Source organism: Myotis davidii, unplaced genomic scaffold (genome assembly GCF_000327345.1).
Source record: "Myotis davidii unplaced genomic scaffold, ASM32734v1 scaffold1017, whole genome shotgun sequence".
Lineage (NCBI taxonomy): Eukaryota > Metazoa > Chordata > Mammalia > Chiroptera > Vespertilionidae > Myotis > Myotis davidii.
The window spans coordinates 247,572-270,450 of NW_006288361.1; the positions used below are offsets into that span (position 1 = coordinate 247,572).

The following is a 22,879-nucleotide window of genomic DNA, read 5'->3' on the forward strand; positions in this document are numbered from 1 at the left end:
TAAATAGGCCATGTGCACTACTTCTACTACTACTGTTAACACTGAGTGAGGCTAACTCTGTCGTCAACCCTATACTAATGTATTTTTTTTGTGTTGACTCAACCCTCAAAATAACCCTCATTTTATAGATGAAGAAACTTCAAAACAGAAAAAATGTTACTAACTTTCCTGTAAGTGGCTGAGCTGGGATTGAAACCTGGCAGAGCTGTGGTTTTCACCACCACATTGTGGCCATTTGTGCAGAAAAATTGTGAGTTGTGTATGTGCCTCACTCTTCTAAGCACTCACCTCAATTCTTCTGGTTTTTCCCATCTCAATTTAGAAACTCACAAGTTTAAATATATTGAATTACCAGCATCAGATGACATGTGAGAATTTCTCTATGTGAGCTTAACGCGTATGGAGCCAACCCCTTGCCAGTTGCTAAGGGAAGAGCACAGGATGCCCAGCAGGCTGTGTCAGTTACATGCATTGTGTTTCCTTTAGAATTAATTTTCCTTTTAGAATAAGGTCTCCATACCTATGTGTGAGGTTGTATTTTTTTTTAAAGTGACTTTCAAAGAAACACCAACTCCCGAGTGAAACTGAAGATTACAAAGACCCCGTGAGAAGCCTTTGCCACCATATGAGGCTTCTGACAACATCAAAGGAGTTAACAAAGATAAAGTGAAATGAGAGAAAGTGGGTGAGAGAGCCTGGAGACAGACTGTCTTTGGTAAAAGCAGAAGAGTCTTTAAAGAGAGAACATACATCTGAACAGGCGAAGCCAGGGAAAAGTGAAAGCAGAAGAACTTTGCAAACCAAGTCTCAGAAATTGTTCTGCAGCAAATTTCAGGACAGAGAGACAAGAGACAGGCACCTGATACGACTTAGGGCACTTAAATGCTGAGTTTGTTTTGCTTGGTTTATATTTTATTTTGTCTTCATTTTGAGTGGTGCTGTGTGGACCAGGTATGTTTCTTTTTCTGGTGTGTGTGAGCGTGTGTGTGTGTGAGTGTGTGTGTGTGTGTGAGTGTGTGTGTGAAATTTACCATCCACGAAAGACCTTATGACTCCTATTTGGGGTTCTTGGGCCGCCAGAAAAATGCCTCTTTATGGGGCGGATTGAGAGTGCCCATAGGTGACAACTGTTTCTTCAAAGGATTGATACTATTTTGAACTCCAACAAGCAAAGAGATTTTAAAAGTGCAGGTAAATTTTTAAAAGAAGAAAAGAATTCTTACCAGTTGAGTTATTTTTTAATTTATTTTTTTTCCTTGAGAATCATGTACATTGGTAGACACCCAGCTTGGGAGACCGTAATTTTGAGACTGGTGGAGTTCTGTGTTTGGTGAAGGCAGCAACCTGGAGAAGTAAATTGAAAAACGGAGAACTTAGGGGTCTATGTAGGTATTTTAGTCAAAATGTGACTAGGCACTGCACAGATTTAAAAAAAAAAAAGTTATAGAATTGACTGAGTTTGAGGACTGCATGGAAGATTGCTGTCTAAAAAATTGGGGGTGGTGGTAATATTTAACATCTTATGTAAGAATTTGGGCTAAATTACACCAGCCCAAAAAGTTGGTTTTTAGGTAAAATAATTTGTACTTATCAAAGTTCCACATGGGAGAAAATTAAAAATGAATTTGTTCTTAATTCTGCTGGTAATATGGTGGCTAGTGTATGAAAAAGTCAGTTCAAGCACTATAAACCTACATTTAGATGAGTACCTGTAAAGTAAAAATAGTCATGTAAACTGGAGGATGCGGGGTCTCTGGCCAAAAGCTTAATGGCAGTAACTGAAAAGGGGCCAACAGAGATGATCCTGTTAACTCAGTTCTGTTTCTTATACATTTAAAACTTATGTGTAGAAGTGAAGCAGAGATGAGGTCTGAGGTGGGTACAGAATTTAGGCTGGGGGACAGAAGGGCCAGGGTTGATGTGTGAGTTTGTTTTGATGTTATTTTCTACAAATGCCTATATTGGGAATTTAATTCCATAGTTTCGGCTATGGGATTAAGTCTTGATGAAGCTGACTTGCTGTCCAATATTCATTTTTTTCAATCAATCATAATATCCTACTAAATATAATTTGCTGGAATTAGCAGTGTAATTTATCTTAGAAACCAACTTTTTCTGGAATATCTAAAAAAAAAAAAGTGATGTTTTCCCTGGACATTTAATATTTTTAAAAATGCTTTGCATTCGCAAGCAAATAGCACTTTAAATTGAAGCAGTAAATTAACATAGGAAAGTTGATTTGGATCAGAATCCCAAGAAAGGGGAGAAGATAAATCAGGGAAAACAGAAACCAGATTTTATGACAGATTTTAACAGGTTGAAAAAACTAGTTAAAAGGGCTTTATAGGAAAAATCACAGTTGATACTTTTTTTTAATTAACTACATCAAGATTTAAAACCAAAGCAGATATCCACCATCATAAAAGAAAATGTTAATAATGTTGGCTTAAGGAAAAACATAATAAATTAAATTTTGCCCAAAGGCACATATGATATATATTCCAAAGCCAGATGTCATTTTTTTTCTTGATTTTTTTTGTGGGCTTGTGTGTGTGTTGTAGGTAATCTGATATTTTTGTACATTTCATTAGCCCTGGTAATCAAGGATTGGCCATGTGAAGGGATGAGGTTCATAAAAGTTTGCTGGATTTAAAGAAGCAGGCTCAGGCTTTAAGAAGAGGCCATTCTCATGCAGACTAGGAGGGACCTGGAAATTTAATCAAATAAATGATTCGAGGGATCAGGAGTGGCCAAAAAGAAGTATCTAAAGGAGATTACCAAAGACAGGTAATAAATAAATAAATATATATATGTGGTTTCCAAGGGATATGGTCAGTAAAGAAGGAAATAGAATACACCTTGGCATGACAGGAAAAAGGCATAAAGGGGAAAATATCCTCCTATACACTCAGCAACAAGAAGAGAGTAATGAAACTTCACCTCTTTCTTGATTGGGGTGAGATAGATATCACCAAAAAGTCACAAGATTTTTTTGTTACATAAACATTTTAATTTGGGGGGAGGAAGGATGGAAAAAATAAATTATGAGCATAAGTTATAATTATATGAGCAGGTAAAACTTGAAATTGCCAAAGACAAATTTAAAATACAGGGGGACCCATTGTGATTTTAATTGCGTTATTGGAAAGGGAAGGATAGGTTATAAAAAGTTGAAACTATTAATTTATTTTTAAATTAACTACAGATATAAATCAATCAAGCAAAAACTTACAAATGGTTTACTATTTACATGTACTGAGGTGGACACCAAAAGTTGGGGGAATGGGTCCATACCTTTAATGAGAGGTTTATAAGAATTTTAATGGAGGTATGTACATATGCAAAGACAAAACAATGATCAGACAGCAGGGAAGTGCCAAATTCATGGTACAAAGAAGGAGATGGGAGGATTAGGGGAGGTAATCTTCATAGGGATAATAGAATTTGACCCCAGTTTTAAAGGATCGTTAACATGTGTATGGAGGAAAGGAAGTGGGGAGGTCAAAGGAGGAGGCCATTCATTCATCTCTTCATTCAGCAGATTTATCTATTATGTGCCAGACACTGTTCTAGGAATTGGGCATAGAGTGGAAAAAGGACAATTTTTTTGCCCTTATGGAACTTACTTTCTAGTGGGAGAAGATGGGAGGACAGCAAACAAGTAAACATTACATTGGAAAGCTAATGTCAAGTGGTGGTGTTCTGTGAAGATAATCAGGGTCAGGGAATTATAGAGGGCTAGTTGCAGTCCCACTTACTCTGTGAATAACCTATTTGCCCATCATATCCTGATAAATAATGTTAACGATATAACTTAATATTTATTGCCATCCAAACCAATTTGAATAAAAGTCTACACATTAACTTCATCTTTACCAATTTTTAAAAATGAAACCTACATAATGTTTTTTAGATTGAAGCACATAAGCTTTGAGTTTTTAATTCCTCATCAACAATTTATGTTCTTTTTTTTTGCTGCCATTTGCTACAAGTCTCATGTTTTTGTGTGAGGTTAATATCATTGTTTATAATTTACTTAGGGTTGTGATGTACTGGGCTGTATACTTAGACTAACCGTTAGATTCTCCATTAAGGATCAATGTCACAGTCCTATATAATAAAACCCTAATATGCAAAACGACCGAACAGTGGAATGACCAGTCGCTATGACGTGCACTGACCACCATGGGCAGATGCTTAATGCAGGAGCTGCCCCCTGGTGGTCAGTGCACTCCCACAATGGGAGTGCCGCTCAGCCCGAAGCCGGGCTCATGGCTGGGAGTGCAGTGGCGGTGATGGGAGCCTCTCCCACCTCCACAGCAGCACTAAGGACCCCACGGGAGTGGGTCTAAGCCAGCAGTCGGACTTCACCCGAGGGGTCTCGAACTGTGAGAGGGTGCAGGCTGGGCTGAGGGACACCCTTCCCCCCACCCCCTCAGTAGTGTTTTGAAGTGAGGATAAATTCCAAGGACAGTTTGTTTTGATGGTACCTTGTATGACAGACAGCACAGGAAACAAAGATGTATAGACAGCATAAGTAAGCTATTCAGCTTTATTACCAGATGGGTAAAATAGGTCAAAAGGCAAATCCTGTCTGGGTCTTGTCCACATGGTATAGGAATCGAAAAGTAAATTTGGACTGTGTTGTGTTTCATGTGCTTAATCATATCTCCTTAAAGATTTGTAGGGAAGTTAATGGTCTCATTGGAAATACGGCCTTAAACTTGGGATTTTTACTCTCTACAAATAGTAGTAACCTGAAGCTAAGTGTCAGTTCTGAAATGGGGAAGTCTAGGTTCTTACTGCAGGACCTGACTGCTGGGTTTTGTTGTTTAGAAGATGCCCTTTACAGTGTCAATTAAAATTTTTTTTAACAACTATTACTTGCTTTTGGACACATTTATGAAGTACTTCACGAGCATTCTTAAAGAAATATGTTTCCTCTGCTTCACTCTTTCTGGACTTTTAAACATAAAAAAATTATAGGTGAAGTTGAGGTAAGGGATTAAAAAAAGGATTTATATTGTGTGTGTATCTATGGAACTAAATCATTCAAAAAAGTTTTCTATATGCAGTCTTCATCTCCAGTATATTCTGATGCACTTGGGTAAGCTATGAAAAAGAAAGCCTTCATAGGAGGTAGGAAATTCTTTCGCATTTCCTTGGTTTTCTTCTAAACGAAATACTCCATTTAGAAAAGGATTGTAGATATAAATGCTAGGGGTCTGTGATGTGTGTGATAAAAGCTAAGGTGCTCTTCAGAAATATTTGGGAAGAACAGTAACATTCAGATTTGTTTCAGTGTCTGGGTGAGAAGTGGGACAAACTGTGATTTTCAGAAAAAGGCTGCACTATAAATTGTAATGGTAAATGGCAAGGTAATTAATATTAAATATCTTCATTCTTCCCTTTAAGATTAATGTGGAAAGACATATGTAGAGAAGTATATGCTATTTATTGTTTGCTGTATACATTTAAAAATACCAGCCCTGGCCAGGTGACTCGGTTGGTTGGCGTGCCATCCCATACACCATGAGGTTGTGGGTTCAATTCCTGGTCAGGGCACATACCTAGGTTGTGGGGTTCCATCTCCCGTCTGGGCGCATATGGGATCAATGTTTACCCTTCACATCGATGTTTTTCTATTTCCCTTCCTCTCTCTTTAAAATCAATAAACAGTTCTCGGGTGAGGATTAAAAAAAAACAAAAAGACAACTCATTCTAGGATAACCTGGTAGAGTGGGCTTTTGATGAATGTTTGCTGAGTAAATTAAATTAATTCTCACAACTGTTACTTTTGATCCTGGTTCCATTACGACTCTAGCTTTTAAAGCACTGGTTTTTGAGTTTTGAGTTGAAACCTGGAGGGGGTTGGTTGCCTTACAGCCCTGGGCACCTACCTGACTTGTTGGAGCGGTGTGCTCACTCTGGAGCCTGGACCCTGACCTCCAGCTTGCCTGATCCCGTGACTGACCTGACCTCATCTTTGCCAAAATGCAGGTGGTTGTTTCCTATCAGCTCTGTCTCTTCGTGAGCAGCTTGATCTGTGCCCTCTTCTTGTGACTTCTCAGAATATTGAAGTGTCACCAGCATGGCCTATGTGGTCGTGGGTTTCTTTTATTTTTGTCTCTTGTTTGGTTGAGGGAGAAGCACGTTCTTCAAGAAGATAGTTCTTGACTTTGTTTTGTAAACTGCACATGGCATATTAAGCATGGTATTATTTCCTCTCTCTTCTTAGCGTTTACTAAAAAGTTTGTATTTCTTAAAAATGAACTGGTAAGAATCATTTTAATGATACAAACCAGCTAAAAACTAACAAAGATTTTTTTTGGAGACAGTGAGGAAATTATAACATGGAGTGTGTATTAGGTGCTATTTAAGAATTATTAACTATAAAGTTTTTATCCATATTAATGGCATTATAGTGATATTAAGAAAGTCTCATATTTTAAAGGTACATGTGGAAGTATTTATAGGTAAAGTAAAATCATGACTAATATTTGTTTTAAAAAACTTTAGGATGGGCACAAACACAGAAATGGGAAATAAAACAATATTGACAAATTTTTTTATTACTGGGTAATGGGTACCTTGGGGTTTGTTAGTATTTTTTGTACTTTGTGTATATTTGGAAATAATCATAATTAGTTTAGCTATATAGTTAAACTATACATGACCAATTATAACTAGGGGAAGAACTCTAATACGATAAAATTATGTAGTTGGACATTTGAGCTAATTGGTTAATCAAAAATCTCCACTTTGCATTTTCTATGTTATGCTTTTAGTAATAATTTTAAAGGAGAATTTTATAAAAATATGGTCAGAAAAACTGTTTAAAACTTTTAACTTTGTGACCTTGTGATATATACCTGTAGGTTATTAATTGCTTTTTCATATTTTGTCTTTTATCCATTTACAGATGAGAAAACTAAGATCTTAGACTAAGTGATTTATTCAAATCTCAAAGCAAGTAAGAACTGCTAGAACTGGAGCCGAAGTCATCTGATTCATTTCAGGTACCTATCCTCTTATATATACACTAGAGGCCTGGTGCACGAAATTCGTGCATGGGGGAGGGGTCTCCTCAGCCTGGCCTGCACCCTCTCCAATCTGGGAACCCTCGGGGGATGTCAGCAGTCGGACATCCCTCTCACAATCCTGGATCGATGGCTCCTAATCGCTTACCTGCCTGCCTGGTCACCCATAACTGCCCCCACCTGCCAGCCTGGTCGCTCCCAACTGCCCCCCTGCACCAGCCTGATCACCTCTTACTGCTCTCCCTGCTGGCCTGGTCACCCCTAACTGTCCCCCTCAGCCAGCCTGGGTGTCCCTCATGGCCCCCCTGCTGGCCTGGTCGCCCCACGCAGCCTGCTGTTCAGTTGTTTGGTCATCCCTCACTAACCCAATTCACGGCCTGGTTGCCCCACGCAGCCTGCTTGTTCAGTCGTTTGGTTGTCCCTCATTAATGCCCCCTGCCAGCCTGGTCATAGGCAGCCATATTTGTGAGGGCATGATGGTCAATTTGCATATTACTACTTTATTATACAGGATATTTACAAATGCTCTTCTTTAACCAGCAGTTTTCAAACATTTTGGTGCACTTAAAAATTATTGGGGACCCCAAAGATGTTTGTTTATGTGGGCTATGTCTATCAATATATAAGACACTGAGAAATGTTTAAAGTGTTGAGTTTAAAAATAATACATTCATTAAAGGTTAACATAAATAACATACTTTTATGAAGAAAGTATTTCAAAACAAAAAATACAGTGAGAAGTGTGACATTGCCAAACATTTTGCCACTAGCTTTAATGCACTGCTTAATAGAAGACATGGATTTTCAATCCTGCTTTTATATTCCGTCTGCTGTATATGTTGTTTGTTTGAAGTATATAAAGAAAACGCAGCTATACACAGATACATAGTTGAAAAAGGGTACATGGAGTATTTCAGTGTCTTTTCATGTAATTGTGATAGATTCTTAAAGATTTGTTGCAATGTTAACTTTGAAACTATATCAATGAAATTTTTGTGCTCTGTAACATTAAAAATGTATTGAATCTTTGATGTGTATGTGACTCTATAACATTAGACATTGGTCATTTGAAAAAAGAATGGTTTACTGAGTTGTGCAGATCTTTCAAATGCCGACTTATTTGCTTATACAATATTTAACAAATTACATTCATTAATATGACCATTAATTTAGTAAAAAAAAAAGTCTTTAAGAATTGCGAAGCAGTCAAGAGTTTTGTGTTGAGTTCAAGTTTTCCAAAATTCCATTCTTTTTCTCAAAAGCTCAAATTCATTGGCAACAGATATCATCAGCTTTTCTTTGAAGTGTCAGGCTCACTTTATTCATTTTAGAGAAAAATGTTTGCCAAATACCTGAGTCTGAATAAGCTATAATGTGTCTTCCAATCATTCTCTTAAGCAAAAATAGTATTCTATGAAAAAAGTGTGTAGTTTAGTTCACAACTCAATTTGCATACATACGTTTCCTTAAGACAGCTATTGTATTAGGTATTCAGCAGAAGCGATTTTTGTGTGTACCTCCCATTACATCACACAGAATGTTAAAAAGACCAAGTTCTCAAGATTAAGGTTTAATAAAATTTATCACTTTTACTTTATCAAAAACATTGTTAAGATGACCTGGTTTTTAAAAAAATGGTTGATAGTGGGAAATATAATTATTAATGGTACAGTTTTGTTATCTCTGCTTTGATTTATGAAAGTGCCTGCATTTTGTCCACCATTGCTTTTGTACCATTAGAGCAGATATCAACATGTTGTTTCAGGATAAATCATGAGATTCAGAAAGTTATTTAATACTTTGAGTAATTCAGCAGCACTGGTATTTGTTGCCAAGCATTCACATAAAGGAAGACCTTCTTTGATGGTTAGTTGGCTTGGATACTGGCATAATAAAAACAAAACTGTAAGTTCCCCCACATCTATGGCTTTGTCCATTTATAAAGCAAAAGTACTATCCTTAAGGCAGTTAGCAGTAAAGTATTTAATTTGATGAGATACTGCATCAATGATAAGTGGCATTGCCATGATTTCTTTTACTGATTTTTCATCCAGCAGACATTCAGCAGTGTCAGTCATACAAAGCTTTATTAGTTTCTCAGCTATTGTGTGGCTCCAGTGCAGTCGGATAATTTACCTTGTATGATGCTTCAGTGGCTTTTTCATTTCTAATTTGAAAACAGTCTTTTGCTTTTAAAGAGCTCATCATGTCAATTATTAAAATATTCAGTTTCTTTTTCTTTCTTTTTTTTTTTAAATCCTCACCTGAGGACATGCTTATTGATTTTAGAGAGAGAAACATTGATCTGTTGCCTTCCTTTATGTGCCATGGCGGGGGATCAAACCTGCATCCTAGTTATGTGCCCTCACAGGAATCGAACCTGCACCCTTTTCTTTTTCTTTAAACTCAATGGATTCATTTGATGATAATGAGTAATGAAGTTATATATAGCAGATATTGTCAAAGATTGCTATGCCTAGGAAATAGAAGTACTGAGAACACACTGAGTTAAATTCTTTTAAAAATGCATATTTATACTTTAAATTTGCTACCTTAGAAAATTCTAAGAAACAGAAGAATATATACAAGCATATGTTTTATTAGCTGCCAGAGTGATACATTATCATCATGTATCCTCTGGATTCATTGTTGTACCCTCATGAGATACTGAGAGTGAAAAAGGCAAGTAAGGTCTTTGTATTACTAAAACTAATGTTTACCTTACGGATTCCCTAAAATGGCCTCAAGGACCTCTTACCAGGTGTCTCTCGATCACACTTTGAAAATGATGATATAAACTATTGCAGTGTCCTAATATATTTTTAGAGCAGCCTAATACAGACATCTGTATCAGTAAAGTAATGTTTCAGTTTTAACTGGTTAATTATCAAGGAAGACGGGAATATGCTAGTGTGCGGGTGACCCAGAGACCATATTAGGTGGAAGGTCATACAGCATGAGTGAGTGGCGGGATAAAAGATATACACGGGAAGAGTTGGTAAAAGCACTTTACTACAACTTAACAAAAAATTAGTATTTTTCTCTCCCTGTGTTTTTAAACGATAAAAGCACTGAGCCCACATATATGTACAAAATGCAGTGTTCATACTCGTTTATATCAGGACTACGCAGCCATTTTTGCTTTGGGTGACAGCAGGGGAGCGATGCTAACATACTTGAGAGAAGCAGGGATGCTCATGGCAGTTGTTTGTTCCTTCCAACTGGGGAAGCTGTTGACCTTTTTTCTCTGAGGAAGCTGAGGGATGACAAGACACGTGAGGTCAGAAAGAAGAAACTGTGAAAGGGGGAAATGGAGTAGACGGCAGTCTTCATGGGAGCAGCTCTAGGCAGAATGGGGCTGTGGACAGAGTGGAGAGAAGCATCGAGGGCAGAGAGGAAGATGGGTGAGCTGGGCTCTCCCAGGTGCTGGATACCAGAAGAATGGGGTCTGGGGAAGTTCAAAGATGGGTGTGACAGGAGTCATGGAGATGAACATTATTTGAAAGATTTCCATCACAATATGGTTCAGATAACTATTTAAATAATGGTACTGGAAAATGGTAGTGGGAAAAATAAAATTAAAAATATTAATTAAAAATAAAGAAATAAAAAATGGTACTGGATAGCTTGACTTTTAATGTCTTGCCAATATTCAACTTGTTACTATAACCAATGGGAGAAGACAGCAGTGCCATGAGTTTGGTGTAGTGAGGGTCGATCTCTAAGCTTTGGTTATAAGCATCAATATGTGAAAATATTGACTGGGCCACGTTTGTGGCTGTAAATTCAAGAATGAAATTTTGACACTTATTTTTTACTAACAGACAGTTATGATGAAAGAGTTTAGTTAAAAAAGATATCATTTATCAGTTTTGTTATTTATGTGGTACTTAATTCCATAAAGGATTTGAGATGCCAGCAAGAATGATCAAAGCCAGTAATCAAAAACAAACATGATTTTAAATGATGTTTTTCCCTAATGTTTTCTCTATTGATGACATTTATGTTACTAGGTTTATACAGTTAAGGTACTCACTATTAAGTATTTAAACTGGTCTCTGTTAACTGTGCAGAATACAGTCTTGTCACTTTTTAGTTGCATGTAAGTATAAACAGTGTGTGTGTGTAGTGGGAATGAGATTGGGCAGAACAGGACTATGGACCAGGGGTCCTCAAACTTTTTAAACAGGGGGCCAGTTCACTGTCCCTCAGACCGTTGGAGGGCCGGACTATAGTTAAAAAAAAACAACTATGAACAAATTCCTACGCACACTGCACATATCTTATTTTGAAGTAAAAAAAGAAAACGGGAACAAATACAGTATTTGTATTTGCATGTGGCCTGTGGGCCGTAATTTCAGGACTGTTTTCACCTGTAATTAGCAGAAAGCCACCAACAGAGGATTAAACCATGAGTTGTTTACGCGTTCAGAGAAGTTGAGGGTAGGTTGTCTCACGGTTGGTCCTGCTGCTCAGCAGTGTCCCCGCAGTCTCTGCAGGCTTTAACTCTGCCATTCTTTGTGTGTCCACTTACTGCCACCAGCTCACTAACTGGCTGCCTCAGCCTTAGGTATCACATCCCTTCTCACGGCCAGGAGGAGGAAGGGGACAGACAGATCAAGCAATCTTTCCTCCTGTGCTTCCCTAACAGAGAACAAGATCTTTCTCAGAAGCGGCCATTCAATTTTTTCTTTAGGGTCATTTGCTTGAACTGTTTCACAAGACTGCCCCCACCCACAGGAAAGACCAGGGAAGTGAGTGTATGGCTAAGGGGAATGGGGTGACCCTGGTTGGTGTAACACGCGTCATGGATCATTTCCTGGGCTTACGTCGCTTGTATCCCAGGAAAATCGGATTCTGTTAGCGAGTTAGAAGGGAAGTTAGATGGGTGCTGGCTAAGTGTGTGGCACAAATATGCAGAAAGGGAAGCACAAACACTGTTAAGTAATTTGCTAAAACAACTTTTCTTTAGCCTGGAGACTGTTTTGAGTGTTCCCCCAAAACAAGGCCCTATCCATTTTCTTTCTTATTTCGGTGGGAGATTATACAGACCTGTATCCCAGTTGGTTGCAGAGCTAATTTAGAGACAGTTAGGTCTCAGTTTTCTCAACTGTGAAATAAGAATATTGTCTTAGATCATTTCTGAGGTAACTTCCAGTTCTAAAACTCTTGTCTCTTCTTTTTTTCCCTATCTTTTGACCATTTTATGTTATCTTTTTTTTAATTAAAAAATTGGACAGGATTAGAGAGAGGATATGAAAATATATGGTGTTTTTCATTCATATTTTCATCTTTTTCATTTTTAATTAAAAATATATTTTTATTGATTTCAGAGAGGAAAGGAGAGAGAGAAAGAAAGAGAGAAACATCAATGATGAGAGAGAATCATTGATTGGCTGCCTCCTGCACACCCCACTGGGGACTGAGCTTGCAACCCAGGCACGTGCCCTGACCTGGAATCAAGACTCCTGTTCATAGGTCGATGCTCAGCAACTGAGCCACGCCAGCTGAGCTATTTTTAAATTTTTAATTAATTTATTTTAGTGCCCCAGGCATGAAATGGCTCTGGCCACCGACACAGGCATCAAGCCAGGATGAACTAAGGACTAGTTTCTTAGTCACCTTGATAGCTGAGGAGTATCTTTAATAAAGAGCTTGATGGTATAGAAGGTTTAAAATAGAATTACGTTTTGGCTTTTTGGCAGTTACTCATATTCTGTCCCAAATTTTCACTGAAAGTGGAAAATGAATTGCATTTTTATTTTTATTTTGATATGGGGCCATGTACATATGTGTGTATAATCAAAATACCCTTAATACAGTGTTCTGAGAAAATGCCTCCTGTCCCAACCGAGGAGGCATTTTAAGCACTATTGTTAAAAGCCTGGCAGAACATCCCTTTTGGCATTTGCTCTTATTTGTTAACAGTGTTCACAGTGCATATTTGCCCTAGATAAAATTAAAGGACAACTAAAGGAAAATGATTCCTTTCATGCACTGTAGCAACTAAACTTTACTTGAATGAGGCAGAACCTTAAAATGGGATTCTCCTTGTGCTACAAAGAAAGCAATGGTCTGGTTCCTCATAGAATTCTGTCAAGATTACCTGAATGTAGATATACAGTGAGTTGAAAATCATATTCCCACTTTAACAAATTACAGAGCTTTTAAAGAAGGTTGTTAAAGCATTAACCTAAACGGTGTTAACTTTCTATTCAACAAAAATCTTATGGAAGGATCACACTGCATTTTATTTGTGGTTTACAGTATTGGGAGATCCTGGATATAAACATTATTAACCGTGGCACTTCTTAAAGGGCCAGAGTGTATCTGCCCCCCCAATTTGGGGTGCATTTTTAAGAATAAAATGCATGTATGTGTATGGATTTAACAGCTGATTTAAACACCTTAGGGCAGTGTCTAATTTCATTACCAAAGAATATCCAAATATCAGTTAAAAACTTTCCTTCTACTGAAACCCTTTTAAGTATGTAACTAAAACAATTGTTTTCATTTTTCATTATGTGAATGACTAAGAGCTTTGTTAATGTAAATATTCAGGAAGCTTGATTTTATAGCTTTTGTTTTATAACCAACAGTAAAAATTATGTACAGTGGAAAACCCCTTCTTCTCTTGTCTATAGTCCCAACTAAAAGACAGACTCAAGTGTTTTTTTTCTGGCAAATGAATGAACTGAGTGGCAGGATCTTAGATGCTGCGGGTGGCTATCTCATTATAGAATGCAATTAATGTAATATGAGTTTAACAAGATACACTATGGGGCGGGGCGGGGGGGGAGGGCGCAGAGATTTCCAAGTACCAAGCGTTAGGCAGGATAATATCCATTTGGCAGGAAAAAAATTTTACACAAGCTTTAAATAAAAGTTATTTGAAATTAGTAGAAATTTTTATTATAGAAATGATCTTGATTCAGTCATTAAAATAAGCACTTTGGTTCTGTGTCTAGTAAGCTTTTTTCCTGGACCAAAAATTCCTTCTTTTTGCAGCTGGTTATCAGCATGTCATTGTAATCACCATAAGCAAGTATTTACTGAGGGACTTCTCTAAGAGTGAGGTATTAGAAGGGATGCAAAGAACTAAAGCGTGCTACCTTCGTCATCAGGAGCTTATTGCTGCCAACATCTCTTTACTGGTTTAAACAAATTGCCATAAAAGACTCCTTATTCTTTACCCTTGAGGTTCTTCAACTGGAGGTCCAGCGCACCAGTCTCCACTCTCCTAGGCTGAGGGATAAAGTCCTCTTCTGGCCATTTCACCTTCTCTCCGGTGATGACAGACCTTTGTTGCTTACTCTAAGAGCAGTGTGCTAGCTGGCTGCTTCTGCAGGGTCGTTTGGGAGCAGGAAGACTGTGTCCTGGAGCACTCGGCTCTTTAAAGAGTATGAAAGATTAGGAGGGACACAGGAAGAAAAAGTAAGAGACTTAGTGCCATTTTCTTTCTTTAATTTAAAAAAAATTGTATTGTGGTAAAAACCAATAATGTAAATTTTACCATTTTAATCATTTTTATGTGTACAGTTCACTAGTGTTAACTGTACTCACATTGTTGTTAAGCAGATTTTTCGAACTTTTTCATCTTGCATATCTGAAGCTCTGTATGTGCTAAACAACAAATTCCCTTTTCTCCCTCCCCCCCAACCCATTAACCACCATTCTACATTCTGTTTCTATGAATTTGACTGTTTTAGATACCTTATGTAAGTGGAATTCCGCAAGTGTCTTTTTGTGATCTATTTTACTTACTCTAATGTCCTCAGGGTTCATCCATGTTGTTTCGTGTGACAGGAGTTCTGTCCTTTTCAAGCTGAATAATAGTGTATTTTTCTCTATATAATCACATTTTGTTTATTCATCTGTTGATGGACATTTGACTATTGTGAATATATGAACACAGGTATGCAGATACCTTTTGGAGACCCTGCTTTCAATTCTTTTGGGTATACACCCAGAAGTGGAATAGCTGGATCATATTTTTAATATGATCATAGTTCTATTTTTAATTTTTTTATGAACTGCAATACTGTTTTGTATAGTAGTTGCACCATTTTATATTTCCACCAACAGTGTACAAAAGTTCCAATTTCCCCACATCTTTGCCAACATTTGCTAGTTTTTAGGCTGTGTTTTGTTTGTTTGTTTTGTAATCCTCGCCCAAGGATATGCTTTAATTGATTTTAGAGAAGAAGGAGAAAGAGAGAGAAAAAAAGGGGGAGAGAGAAACATCTGTTGGTTGCCTCACATACATGCACTGACTAGGGATCAAACCCGCAACTTAGGTATGTGCCCTGACCAGCAATGGAACCCACGACCTTTTGGTGTATGGGATGACACTCCAACCAAGTAAGCCACCTGGCTAGGGCTGTTTGTGTATTTTTAATAATAGCCATTCTAACAGGTATGAGGTGATACCCATTGTGGTTTTGATTTGCCTTTCTCTGATGATTAGTGATGATAAGCATATTTTCATATACTTGTCCATTTGTATATCATCTTTGGAGAAGTGTTTAAGCCCTTTGCCCATTTTTCAATTGGGTTATTTGATTTTTTTGTTATTGAGTTGTAAGATGCCATTTTCTTTTTATAATATGAATAGCAAGTTAGAAATAGTCACTGATCAGGTGTGATATAGTGCAGGGATAAAAAATGGAGTAAATGGATCTACTGACTGGAGAGTAGCCTCTCCCATCTCGTCCTTACCAGTGCAACTTGCTTAGTTGAGGATTTTGTACTCCAAAGAGAATTTGAGGCCTCATATTCAGTCTCCTCTTCCTCTCCTCATTACCTACAAAACTAGGGGGGTGGACAAGATGATAATTGAGGTATCTTGTAGGTCAAAATGTTGAGTTTTGAGAGTATTACCTTTTACCCTCTAATCTCTAGCATCTAAAATGTCTTTGGAATTTTGGTTATATCTGGCCTGCAGACTGAGAAATCTTTTTATGGCTAGTAAGAAGCACTCCACCAAAGCTCTGATGGACCTTTCAATCTTATTCATTTTTCTCTTAGTATCGCCTTCAAATCCTGGGCCGAAAGGTTAATTCTTTAACTGCTGCTATACACAAGTCCTTCATGGAGTCTCTCATGAAGTAATAGAGCTTGTACTTTGCCCTGAAGATATATAGCAGGTTTTTTTTTTTAACCTACTTAGAGTCATGAGGAATAAAAGTCAAAGTGCATTGGATAGTGTAATTGTTGTTTTAAATATGTAGGGCAAACAGAACACCAGCTCAAATTCAGTGTACTTTTATTTCTGTAAAACCAACTATATTTTTGTGTTAAATACCAGCTTTAAATAAATATTATCCTGAAACAGACTCATAGATACAGAGGACAAACTGATGGTTGCCAACTAGGAGGGAGGCTGGGTGAAAAAGGTGAAGGGATTGAGAAATACAAATTGGTAGTTACAAAATAGTTCCAAGAATATAAAGCACAACATAGGGAATATAGTAAATAATATTTTAATAAGTATATGTGGTGACAGATGGATACTAGACTTACGGGAGAGGGGGGAATTACTTTATATAAATGTCTAATCACTATGCTATATATTTGACACTAATATAAAATAATATTGAATGTCGCCCTGGCCAGGTGGCTCAGTTGGTAGGAGCGTGATCCTGTACACCAAAAGGTGGTGAGTTTGATTCCTGGTCAGGGCACTTACACAGTTTGTGGATTCAGTCCATGATTAGGGCACTTATGGGAGGCAACAGGTGGATATTTCTCTCTCACAGCGATATTTTTTTCTCTGTCTCCCTTCCTCTCTCTCTTAAGTCAATAGAATAAGATATCCTCAGGTGAGGATTAAAAATAATAATAATAATTCACAATAATTATAATTGACATAAAAGAAGAAATATTACCCAATCAATCTTTGTCCATGGTTTTCATGGTGATATGTATTGTAGTAATTAAAGGAAAGAAGTAATGTGCTTATGGTGGTTGAGGTTGAAGGATACTGTGGACTCTGCTATGATATGCTTAGAATTACTTTTAGGTTTCTTGTGTTTGATATTTTAATGTGTTTTTTTTTTTTTTTGCATCTTACAGATCCTGTTTGACAGGTAACCAATCTTTAGGGAGCTTGTCCTAGTTTATATGGAGTTTTATGTTATCGTCACATGGTGTTGTAACTTAGAACGCTCTAGTGCTAACTCTATGAGGTAATAAGGTAAACAAATCAAAATCGGTAAACCAAATAGGAGTGGGTGAGGAATATGCATGGTGACTCAGAAATTGAGTTATTGGTAGTTCTTGTAACAGAACCCAATATGTCTAGTCTAGTATTGTCTTGGTGCTTGGCTGTCTGTGACATCTGCATTGCTTTCAGGTCTGTTGCCAGGTCTTGAGGGAACATTACCAAATACTAAATACTTTTGCCAAAATACTAAATGCAGTTGGGTGTGTGAACAGGGGAGGTAACACAGGGGACTAAGGCTACCTTAGGGAGCTACATTGTGGGACGTTGCCATGATGTTTAGAACCTTCTTAACCTAGATTTTACAGTCAAGTCAAGGATTCAAATGCATTTGGTGATATTATGATCATTTCAATGCGAAAGATTATCCAGGGCCCTGAGCAGGCTCCTCCTCATCATCCTTGTAGTTTGTCATTTAATTGTGGGGAAAAACACAGCCACCAGAACAGTGGTCAAGTGGAAAGATAAACTACATGTGGTTGATAACTACATGCCAGTATTCTTTCATGTCTCGTTCTCAAAGGGTATAAAGATTCCCTTCCAAATGGTAGCATTTCAGAAATTTATAATATATAAAGAAATCATGTTTTCATTATTTATCCATTTATTTATGTTGAATGGGAAATATAACTTATTTCAATACTCTCATTTCATTTGTGGTTTCTAAAGATATATAATGTTACTGTGATCACAGCATCAATATCATTTGTAATAGTGCTTTCTCCTTGTGGATGCTTCAGAATCCACATATTAAGCATTAGAATGGTACATATGGCTCTAGGACTGTGATTTGGTCACCATTTCTCTGATCTGCTTTGTATTTGGTAGAGAAATATTTGTTAGGAAATGTGACTGCACTGGTCATAGAATTCTGGCTAGATGGTAGCTTTTAGAATGTCATTAGGCTTCATTTATCCGTGTACCTTCTTATTTATTACTAGGGGCCCAGTGCACGAATTCGTGCACTTTGAAAGGAACTGTGGGCTGCGAGGCTGCGGTGGGCACAGGGGCAGGTCTTGGCCCATCTTCTGCGCCCCCTCCCATGCCCTCCTGCCATGGCTCCTGGTCCCCTGTCTGCCAGCAGCCCCTCTCCCGCCACTTGCACCTGCTGATGGCGCAGAGAGATTGGGGCTGGTGCCAGCAGCGGGTGTGAGCGGGGCCATTGTCAACATCAGGTGCAAGAGGCAGCTGCCGGCCCCAATTGCCCCTCAGGAGCAGGGGGATGGGGAGAAATCCTGAGGGGCGATCGGGGCTGGCAGCCACTTGCACCTACTGGTGGCGCCGGCAGTGGGTGTGAGCGGCAGCTCCAGCACTGGCAGTGGGTGTGAGTGGGGCCGGTGCTGGCAGCAGGTGCAAGCGCTGGGTGGGATCGCGGTGTGTCGGAGCAAAGAATTTTCAGTAACCACCAGAGGCTTGCCCCATGACAGCGACTGGCACCACCCCTTGGTCTGGTGCCCCTGCTCACCTGCTTCACCATCCCACCACGGCCGATGCCCACCATGTTCCGCACACGCCCCCTGGTGGTCAGTGCACGTCATAGTGACCGGTTTTTCAGTTGTCCCATGGTTGGTCTATTTGCACATTAGGGATATATATATATTAGAGTAACTTAAGATTTGATTATAATTTGTGTAATAATAAGTAAATAAATTTTTCTGATTAAATAGAGCATATATCTATAAAATGTTTTGTTAGTATTAAAAAAGCATTTAATATCATTCATTGTAAAAAGGTAGAAAAACCATATGACTATCAAAGTGGATTCTGATTAAGCATTTGTTAAAATCTAATAGCTGTTTATGATAAATAGCTCGTAATGAACAAATCTAGGGACTTCCTAAAGATGATGCCAATATCTGGTGACGATGCAGAGCAGATGGAACTTTCATATGTTGCTGGTGGGAGTGCAAAATGGTACAACTACTTTGGAAAACAGTTTGGCAGTTTCTCATAAAGATAAATGTACACTCACACGTGACTCATCAGTCCTACTTACTTAAAAAAAGTGGAAATCTTTGTTCACACACAAACCTGTACTCGAATGTTTATGCAGCGTTATACATAATCACCAAAAACTAGAAAGAACCCAAATTTCCTACAGTGGTAAATATGCAAACTCTGGTACATCCCCATAAACTATTGATGCATGCAACAACATGGATGAATCCGAAAGGCATCATGTTGAGTGAAAGAAGCCACTTTCAAAAGGTTGTGCACTAAATGATTCAATTTAAGTCATATTCTAGAAAGGCAAACTATGGGTATGGAGAACAGGTCAGTGCTTGCCAGGGTTTGAGGGTGGGGAGAAGTCTTGATTACAAAGCAATGGCATGAGGGAATTTCTTGGCGTGGTGGAGCACTTCACATTAAGAAACTATGAATTTTACTTTATGTAAATTAAAAATAATACTTTTTAAAAAGTAAGTTAATATTATTTTTAGATACCAGGTAAATATTTAAGAAATCTGTATTTCTGTATAACAGTAATAACCAAAAAATGAAATTAATAATATTAACATCTATGACTAAATCTAATGAAAGATGTCCAAAACCATGATAGGAACTGATTCCAAAATTTATATGGCAATACTAATGACAAGAATATCCAAGGTAATAATGTTGACAAAAAACAAAATTACACTTATACTTTTGGATATGCAGTATAGAATAAATAGATCAATGGAATAGAATGGAGGCCAGAAACAGACACATACATATATAAATACATAAATAAATCTAAGTATATACATTTATGTGAATATATAAATACATACACACACAAGATGGCTTTATACAGCAATGGGGAAAGAAAAATCTTTAATAAATGATCCTAAATCAATTGCCTATCTATACTTAAAAAAAACCCCTAATTTTGGCCTTACCAAAAAAATACACACAAAAAAATTCCAGGTGAGCAGTCGCTGGTGTGGCTCAGTTGGTTGGAGTGTTGTCCCATACACTAAAAGTTGGCAGGTTTGATTCCTAGTCAGGGCATATCACATACCCAGCTGTCCTCCGTTTGATCCCTAGTTGGGGTGCGTGTGGAAGGCAACTGACCAGTGTTTCTCTCTCACCTCTCTCTTTCTCTCCCTCCCTTTTTTTCTTCCTTCCTTCCTCCCTCTCTCCCCCTTCCTCTCTCTAAAATCAGTGGGAAAAAATTCCAGGTGAATTGTAGATCTGAATGTGGAAGGTTTAAAAAGGCTTCTAGAGGTGCTCCATGTATTAGACATCAAATAAAACCATAGTGAATTACCAGTACACATGGACCAGAAAAGCTAGTATTTCAAAACAAACAAATGCAATAAAAAAACAAGAACACCTTGAAAATATCAAGTGTTAGCAAGGATGTAGATGGTGGAATTGTAAATTGGTACTTTGTTTTTCTTTTTTATTGAATTTATTGGGGTGACATTGGTTAATAAAATTATATAGGTTTCAGGTGTACAATTCTATGATATATCATCTGTATATTATATTATGTGTTCACCATCCTAAGCCAAGTCTTCTTCTTTCACCATTTATCCCTCATATACCCTCTTCTACCTCCCCCATCCCCCTTTCCCTCTGGTAATCACCATACTGTTGTCTGTGTCTATGAGGTTTTTATTTGTTTGTTTTTGCTGGCTTTTCTCTCTGTATTTTTTAATAACAGCTTTATGGCATATAATTCACATACCATTGCTTCCTCTTGGATTTGTAGTGGGTCATTAGTAGTCAAAGAAGCAATTGTTAGGAAGATGGGGAGCAGGCAGTTTTGTCACCCTAAGTGGTCTGTAGACTAAAAAGCATGAGTCTAGACACCTAAGTTTTGTTTACAACTGTTATTGATTGTCCAGCTCCTGAGAGCTCATATGTTTTGCCTACCTTGCTGGGCCTTGCAATAAAATGGACCAATTTTCATAAAGGTTCCTCTTTTTGTTTTTCCTGTTTATGCTTGTGGGCCATGCTATTGGGCAGAAATAATGTCAGTGTAGTCTTGTCAGATAACTGCCAGAGTTGTAAAGCCCATGACTCCTTTTTATTCTCTTCCTTCTGTTTGTGTTTGTTTTGGGGGAGGAGACTGTATGTACCTGGGGTCTCAAGGAAGATGAACTGTCTTTCCTCTCTGTGCTTTCCTCTGCGAAATCAGCACCACAAGGAGAATCTGCAACCTACCTGCCACCTGCAGATGAATCTGTGCTGTTTCCTGCAGGAAGCAGCCAGCTTCCAGGGACCAGCTGAAAAGTTGCCTTCAGAACCTGTAGAAGAGTTTGCTGGCTAGTGATGTCCCCACTCCTTCCAAACTCCCCTTGGCCAGAGGTTACTTGTGAATACGAGATTATGTAGCTGCACCCTAAGGATTTAGGGTAGCAGAGCATTCAGGGTAAATATATGCTGGTGAGATTTCTCACTTCTTCCTTGTTGACTTCCAGATATCACCACTAGAAATTCTTTACCTTTCCCACTCTTGGAGCACTTAGATACTGAGCCTCGCAGATATTTGGGTACAAATGTCATTTCCAAAAAGAGGAACCTTTATTAAAATTGGTCCATTTTATTGCAAATATCTGAGCAAAAAGGCTTACAAAACAGAATAGATGTTCAAGAATTGTTGTATAAATGAATAAGCCACAAGTTAGACCCACAGTTCAGGGGAGAACTCCAGATGAGCCTTTTCTAGTCTGTTGTTTCTTTTGTTGTGTGTTAATAAGGTATACTATGAATAAAATCTCCTGGCTCTGGTTGAGTGCCATCTTAAAAAAAAAAAAAAGTAATTGCAGGTACAACCTTGAGAAGGGTGAGGGTGTCCTTTATTGAATGTAATATAGAATGTTTGGCTGGGAGCCCAAATCTTGGTTTCCATCAGCAGTTTATTAAATGAACTTTTACAGGACTAGATTAGAAGGAGGGATTACAAAAGATAGTCTGCCCTTGTGCTGGTGATTTGCCCTTAGTAATGGGAAATTCCTGGGTGGAGATGTTTAACTTGCACCCATACTCAGGTGAGCACTGGGCTCCATCTTGTCTTCTGCCAACCTTTAAAGGTCTTTTCTGATTACATCTACATCTTAATAATAGTGAAGAAAGATTAGAAACTGGATTCCTTCACCCATAAACTGCTTTATTGGGCTGGAATGAGGTTCTGTGCCCCCAGCGTACCCTGTGGACTTTTGTTGGGTGTCATAAGCAGATTGTTGTGGGCCTTCATTATTATTGGAATTAAAGAAACTGTGACACTGAGAATTTTGTCTATTACGTGACCATGTATTCAGAACCCCAGACTTCCAGCAGATTTTTATGAAACACACACCTCAAAATACAGGTCAGGTGAATTACAGTATTGTGTGTTGCCAAATTTTTCCTTTCCTTCCTCTAAAACTTTGCCTTCCAAGTGGCCTGTCCATTGTGACCCTTCCTTGGGAGGAGGTAAAGAATTCATCTTTACCTGTTTGTTAAAAAATACTGATGCCTGAGCCCCACTCTCCAGAGATTCTAATTTATTGGTCTGAAGTACATCAGGATAGTAAGAGCTCCCCAGGGGATTTTAATTTCAAGGTTCAGAACCACTGCATTAGCCACAACATACTCCTCCATTAATCCTGTATGGAATTATTTTTATAATTGATTTTTAGAGAGA

General features: G+C 38.0%; 1 protein-coding gene across 4 annotated transcripts in view; it reads left to right on the top strand.

Annotated features, from left to right (window-relative positions):
• Nucleotides 1-22,879, top strand: part of DUSP16 (dual specificity phosphatase 16) — a 106,066-nt gene that overhangs the window by 25,749 nt on the left and 57,438 nt on the right. For 3 of the 4 annotated variants that reach the window (XM_015561674.1, XM_006760218.2, XM_006760219.2), the window contains exon 2: nt 6,923-7,019. The gene's annotated coding sequence lies outside the window, so the exon portion shown is untranslated. Of the gene's footprint in view, nt 1-1,551; nt 1,560-6,922; nt 7,020-22,879 lie in introns of all 4 variants that reach the window. The other variant, XM_015561673.1, reaches the window with a different exon arrangement.